Source organism: Eleutherodactylus coqui, chromosome 10 (assembly GCF_035609145.1).
Source record: "Eleutherodactylus coqui strain aEleCoq1 chromosome 10, aEleCoq1.hap1, whole genome shotgun sequence".
Classification (NCBI taxonomy): Eukaryota; Metazoa; Chordata; class Amphibia; order Anura; family Eleutherodactylidae; genus Eleutherodactylus; species Eleutherodactylus coqui.
Genome location: NC_089846.1, coordinates 103,405,739 through 103,413,343, shown reverse-complemented (window position 1 = coordinate 103,413,343; position 7,605 = coordinate 103,405,739).

The window sequence follows — 7,605 nt, the reverse complement described above, 5'->3', positions numbered from 1 at the left end:
TCAAACCATTCAGTAAAAAATGCATAGACGGACCTCAGTAACATTTCTATAGCAAGAGTATAGGTGGACCCCAGTAACATTTCTATAGCAAAAGTTAAGGCAAACCCCTGTAACATTCCTGTAGCAGGAGTATAGGTGGACCCCAGTAACCTTTCTATAGGAAGAGTAAAGGCGGACCCCAGTGACATTTCTGTAGCAAAAGTATATGCAGACCCGAGCAACATTTCTGTAGCAAAGTGATAGGCAGACCCCAGTAACATTTCTTTAGCAGCAGTACAGGCGGACCCCAGTAAGATTTCTGTAGCAAAAATATAGGGAGACCCCTGTAACATTTCTGTAGCAAAAGTATAGGCAGACCCCTGTAACATTTTTGCAGGAAGAGTATAGGCGGACCCCAGTAACATTTCTATAGCAAGACTATAGGCGGACCCCAGTACCATTTCTGTAGCAAAAGTATAGGCAGATCCCTGTAATATTTCGGTAGCAAGAGTATAGGCGGAACCCCAGTAACATTTCTGTAGTAAAAGTATAGGCGAACCTCTCAAACCATTTAGTAGAAATAGCATAGGCGGACCTCAGTAACATTTCTGTAGCAAGTGTATAGGTGGACCCCAGTAACATTTCTGTAGCAATAGTATAGGCGGACCCCAGTAACATTTCTATAGCAAGAGTATAGCCGGACCCCACTAACATTTCTGTAGCAAGTGTATAGGCGAACCCCTGTAACATTTCCATAGCAACAGTATAGCCGGACCCCAGTAACATTTCTGTAGCAAATGTATAGGGAGACCCCAGTAACAGTTCTGTAGCCAGAATATAGGCGGACCCCAGTAACATTTCTGTAGCAAAAGTTTTCCAGACCCCTGTAACATTTCTGTAGCAAGAGTAAGGCGGACCCCAGTAACATTTCTATAGCAAGAGTATAGGCGGACCCCAGTAACATTTCTGTACCAAGAGTATCGGCGGACCCCAGTGACAATCTGTAGCAAAAGTATAGGGAGACCCCACTAACATTTCTGTACCAAGAGTATAGGCGAACCCCTCAAACCATTCAGTAGAAACTGCATAGGCGGACATCAGTAACATTTCTGTAGCAAAAATATAGGCGGACCCCAGTAACATTTCTATAGCAAGAGTATAGGCGGAACCCAGTAACATTTTTGTAGAAAAAAAAATAAAAATAGGCGAACCCCTATAACATTTCCTTAGCAACAGTATAGGCGGAGCCCAGTAACATTTTTATAGCAAATGTATAGGGAGACCCCAGTAACAGTTCTGTAGCAAGAATATAGGCAGACCCAAGTAACATTTCTGTAGCAAAAGTTTAGCCAGACCCCTGTAACATTTCTGTAACAAGAGTAAGGCGGACCCCAGTAACATTTCTATAGCAAGAGTATAGGCAGACCCCAGTAACATATCTATAGCAAGAGTATAGGCAGACCCCAGTAACATTTCTGTAGCAAGAGTAAGGCGGACCCCAGTAACATTTCTATAGCAAGAGTATAGGCAGACCCCAGTAACATTTCTATAGCAAGAGTATAGGCATACCCCTGTAACATTTCTGTAGAAAAAACAATAAAGGCGAACCCCTGTAACATTTCTGTAGCAAGAGTATAGGCAGACCCCAGTAACATATCTATAGCAAGAGTATAGGCAGACCCCAGTAACATTTCTGTAGCAAGAGTAAGGCGGACCCCAGTAACATTTCTATAGCAAGAGTATAGGCAGACCCCAGTAACATTTCTATAGCAAGAGTATAGGCAGACCCCTGTAACATTTCTGTAGAAAAAACAATAAAGGCGAACCCCTGTAACATTTCTGTAGCAAGAGTATAGGGTGACCCCGGTAACATTTCTGTAGCAAACGTATAGGTGGACCCCAGTAACATTTCTGTAGTAAAAGTATAGGCGAACCCCTCAAACCATTCAGTAGAAACTGCATAGGCGGACCTCAGTAACATTTCTGTAGCAAGAATATAGGTGGACCCCAGTAACATTTCTGTAGCAAAACTATAGGCGGACCCCAGTAACATTTCTATAGCAAATGTGTAGGGAGATCCCAGTACCATTTGTGTAGCAAGAATATAGGCGGACCCCAGTAACATTTCTGTAGAAAGAGTAAAGCGGACCCCAGTAGCATTTCTATAGCAAGAGTATAGGCACACACCAGTAACATTTCTGTAGCAAAAGTTTACTAGAACCCCTCAAACCATTCAGTAGAAACTGCATAGGCGGACCTCAGTAACATTTCTATAGCAAGAGCATAAGCGGACCCCAGTAACATTTCTATAGCAAGAGCATAAGCGGACCCCAGTAACATTTCTGTAGCAAGAGTATAGGTGGACCCCAGTAACATTTCTGTAGCAGGAGTATAGGTGGACCCCAGTAACCTTTCTATAGGAAGAGTATAGGCGGACCCCAGTAAGATTTCTGTAGCGAAAGTATAGGGAGACCCCTGTAACATTTCTGTAGAAAAAGTATATGCAGACCCGAGCAACATTTCTGTAGCAAAGTGATAGGCAGGCCCCAGTAACATTTCTTTAGCAAGAGTACAGGCGGACCCCAGTAAGATTTCTGTAGCAAAAGTATAGGGAGACTCCTGTAACATTTCTGTAGCAAAAGTATAGGCAGACCCCTGTAACATTTTTGCAGGAAGAGTATAGACGGACCCCAGTAACATTTCTGTAGCAAAAGTATAGGCGAACCCCTCAAACCATTCAGTAGAAACTGCATAGGTGGACCCCAGAAACATTTCTGCAGCAAAAGTATAGGCGGACCCCAGTAACATTTCTTTTTTTTTTTTTCCTTTTAAATCAAGTTTTATTTGGATTTTCATTATATTTTTCAAACATACATTGCAAAAAGGCAAGGCAATAACTGCTTATTTCTCATTACTTAAACAAAATATATGCAAACACTGTATTAGCGAAGAGAGGGAGAAAAAGATATGAGCTGAGAATATAAGATTAACTTCGCCTAAAAAAAAGGTAAAGAGACAAACTGAACTTAACTGCAAGGTTGCAGTATTCTTAAAGTAAGGAATAGGTAGGATGATTGGGGGGTGGGGGGGGGGGACATTGGAATGAGACGGGATAAAAGACAAGACAAGGTGGGGGGGAAGGATGGGATATGTGGGTAGCGGTGTGATCTACCACTTTTCCTGTGGTTGCTCTTCTCCTCTCTGTCTAGGTCGTGTAGCTCCGACAGCCTTGTATACTCCACCCCCGTATCAACGCCCGGGGTCCCCTCCGTCCCAACAGATGCGCCTCTCGATTAAGGGGAGACAGGTCAGGTTTCCACGATCCACCGCCCTGCACGGATGGGTCTTAATGTCCCCTCCTTGCCTCCCTCCACGGGTACCATGTGAGAATGAAGTCCTTATGTGTGCCTTTTGCCCAGCTTGTTAGCTCTTCAAGATTACATATCAAGTCCATCTTTTCTCTCCATTGCGTAAGAGAGGGTGGTTTTTGTTGTAGCCAGTTTAAGGGGATCAGGGCCTTAGCTGCATCTATCGCAAAGGCTATCAATTTGTTTCTGCATGGGTGAAAATTTGTGGAAGGTTTCCAGAGGAAGATCATTTCTGGTGTAATTACCAGGTTGGGGGAAAGGACTCTCAAGTCTCCCTCCACCTCCCTCCAGAAGTGAGAAATTAGTCCGCATTCCCACCAGATGTGCAGGTAGGAGCCCACTGCCGCGTCACACCTCCAGCATCTGTCGTGGCAGACAGTTTGTATGCTTTCAGCCATTGGGGGGTTTTGTACCACCTAACCAGCAGTTTAAAGTGGCTTTCTTGCATCAGGACACACATGGACATGCCGTAAGCCAGTTTTAGTATTAGTTTAGAATCCTCTGGAGATAGAGTTATTTTTAGTTCTTTTTCCCATGATAACAGGAAGGCTGGTTTTGCGTATAACGGTGGTGCTATGAAATTTCTCCTAGTATAGGAGATTTTCCTAGTGTTGGCTCTATCTTTCTCTAAAGCAGTTTCGAAGCTTGTCCTTGGTCTGGTGGAGCTATATTTAGTTAGGAATTTCCCAATTACTTCTCTCATGTGTGCCAACTGCAGGAATGAGGGGTTACTATTAGGGGCCAATGTTTTGATAATATCCTCGGGTGTCCTGTGCGCCAGGACCTGAACATCCCCTTTTTTGGTACCCTGGAGTTGCGTCCAGACGCTCAGAGATCCCGGGTCTGGTGGGATCTCCAATAGTCTGTTCAGGCTGCGAATAGGAATCAGTGGAGATGGTGTAGGGGCCAGTTTGTCTTTAAGTTTGTCCCAGATCTCGCATGGGCCTCTGAGGAGAGCGCTAAATCCCCTCGCTCTGTAGAGGTTTCTTTTAGGGAACCAGAGGTCCTCCACTAGGTAATTCCCATGTGAAGCCCTAGCCAGCTCTTGTAGCAATGGGTCCCTCGCCGGTTGTGTTAAGTCTGCCCAGTAACTGAGTTGAATGGCTTGGTAGTATTCCCGGATACATGGCAGATCCATCCCCCCCTCCGCCCTCCTTTTGGTCATTAAGTTGTATGCCAACCTAGGTCTCTTTTGTTTCCACACAAAGCCCGTACATATCACTCTGATAGCTTTGAAGAAGGAGAGCGGGAGATGTATTGGGATCATGCGTAGTTTATATATTATTATGGGGAGGACGTAGGATTTCAGAATGTTCTTGCGACCAAACCATGAAAGGGTAGGTAAGTCATACGTTTGTAGCATAGCTTTAATTTGGGCTAATAGTGGGTGGAAGTTGTGTGCATACAGTTCTTCAGTTCTTTTTGTGAGTTTTATTCCTAAGTAGTCTGTCACCGTCTCGGACCAGGCGAAGGGAGATTTCGCTCTCAAGGGGCCACATTTCTTTTCTGGGATTGAGATATTGAGTATTGTGGACTTGGTGAAATTGATTTTAAAATTTGACAACTTGCCAAAGTCGCTTAAGATAGAAACCAGTCTGGGCAGGCTCTTTTCTGGCTTAGTGATAACAAACATAATGTCGTCCGCAAATGCCGCGGCCGAGAAGGTATGTGAAGAAATCTTCAGGCCCTCCAAGACCGTGTCCTGTCTTACCCACTGCAACAGGGGTTCTAGTGAGAGAATAAATAGTATGGGGGACAAGGGGCAACCCTGGCGGGTCCCGTTCTTGATCTCAAACGCTGGTGACAGTGCTTCATTTATTTTGAGTCTGGCATGGGGATTTGAGTAAAGGGTGAATATTGCCGAAATAAAAGGTCGTGGGAGGTTAAAGCGCAGCAGGGCTCTCTCCATGAAAGTCCAGTCTACCCTGTCAAAAGCCTTCTCCGCATCAGTGCTTACGAAGGCTACAGGGATTTTGCTGGAGTGAGCGTATTTGATGGCGTGGAGAAGTCTCAGCAAATTACCCTTTCCCTCTCTTCCCCGAACAAACCCTGCCTGTTCCGAATTAATCAATGTGGGGATGAATTCTCCTAGTCTTTTAGCTAATAGCTTGGCCCAAATCTTTGTGTCTAGATTAATAAGTGAAATCGGTCTATAGCTACTACACTGCGTCGGGTCTTTACCTTCCTTCAGAATGAGGGTTATGTGTGCCTCTTGGGCTTGCCTGGGAAGATCCGCTCCTTTAAGAAGTGCATTTAGCGTATCGGTGAGCTTAGGGACCAGTTGTGATTTGAATGCCTTGTAGTAGGTAATTGTTAGACCATCCGGGCCTGGACTTTTGCCCTGTGGGAAGGAGTTAAGTACCTGTTCCACCTCTTTTTCTGTGATTGTAGACATTAGCGAGAGCGCATCCGTTTCGCTCAGCTCCGGCAATTTAAGTGAACTCAGGAAGGCGTCTATTCTGTTGATTGCGTCTTTCTGGGGAATTGTGTATTCCTCCTCCTTTAGGTTGTAAAGTTTTGAATAAAAGAGTTGAAACTCCTTCGCTATGTCTGCAGTGGCGGAAGCCAGAGAGTCGGATTTCGTTTTTATGGTAAGGATCGCATTCCTTTTCTTGGTCTTTTTTAGGAGATGGGTCATGAGCTTACTCCCCCTATTGCCGTGGGCATAGAAGGTCTGTTTTAGGTGCATATGTTTTTTGTTGAACTTTTCTGCTAGATGGCACTTAAGTCGATGTCTAAGGGCCGTTAATTCGTCTAGATTTTTTTTGGACTGCGAGTGTTTTGTAACCTACTCCAGTTTCGTTATTTGGGTTAACAAGCTGTCTACTTCTTTTTGATGCTGTTTTTTCGTCTTTGCACCCAAAGCTATTAAGAGGCCTCTGACAAAGGCCTTGTGTGCCTCCCATACTATTGGTAGTTCTATGTTTCCCTCCGAGTTGAATTTAAAATACTCTTCTAATAACTCGCTTATTTTAGCTTTCTCCTCTGGGGGGTCTAAGAGGGAGTCGTTTAGCCGCCAACGCCACTCGCCGGGGGCGAGCTGCGGCAGATTGATGTCAATGTGAATGGGGGCATGGTCCGAGACGGTGACTGGATCAATACTCGCTTTACTTAGGTGGGTGAGTAGATTTGCAGAGATGAGAAAGTAGTCTAGTCTTTGAAATGAGTGATGTACCTGGGAGAAATGGGAGAAGTCCTTAGTGGAGGGGTGGAGGGAGCGCCATGCATCCAGGATCCCCAGTTCCTTAATGGAGCGTAATAACCGGTTTATTTTTCTCTGTGAGGTCTGGGAGCGCCCCGTCGAGGAGTCCATCAAGGGATTTAGTGCGACGTTCAGGTCCCCCCCCCAATAGGATATGCCCTATTGCGAATTGTTTTAAGATTTCTAACTGTTTGATGAGCCAGGGGACTTGCTCTGAATTCGGAGTATAGAGATTAGCGATTGTCACTTTTATGTTATTAATTGAGCCTCTTAAAAAGAGGACTCTTCCCTCCCCGTCTTGAAACTCCGTTTCAAGTTTAAAGGGGATTGACTTGTGGATCGCTATGGTGACCCCCTTGGCTGCTGTAGTAGGGTGTGTGTTGTGATAATATTGTTGGAACCCCAACCCTGACAATGGGAACTGTCTATTCTTTTTGAAATGTGTTTCTTGAAGTAATAAAATTTTGGTCTTACACTTCTTGAGGAGATGTGCAACACTGTGCCTTTTGCGAGGTGAGTTGAGGCCCCGGGCGTTGAATGACGTGAGGCGGATCGAGGCCATGTTCGTCCCGGAATTATTTGTCTGGAGCCAGACCTGTAAATCTAGGTAAATAAGAGAGAGAGAATGAGACAACGACTTTCTATTCAGTTCAGTGGAGCAGTTGTATGTTAGTTCACTGGGAGTCGCCGGATTTCAGCCACTCATCACTTCCCAGGCAGGAGTGCCTATGACTTAGCGGGGAAAGGGGGGTAGACCTAGGTATTGACACAGGGGGGGGGGGGAAAGGGTTGCAGGGGGGCGGGTATTAGAAGGATAATGTTAATCACCCTTCCCAACGGGATTCAACTTGAAAGCCAGTTAAACACCGGCAATAACTCTCCGTTACCCACCGGGTGATGGGAAGATCCTGTGGACAGGTTCACCGGGGTCCCCCACCTAGATGGGAGATCTCGGATCTGGTTTTTGTTGATATAGAATTTTTTGAACTATGGGTGGCCCGAGTAAGCGGGCCCCATCACTTGCAAATTATAACTCAAACATAAGAGTAGGGTAAA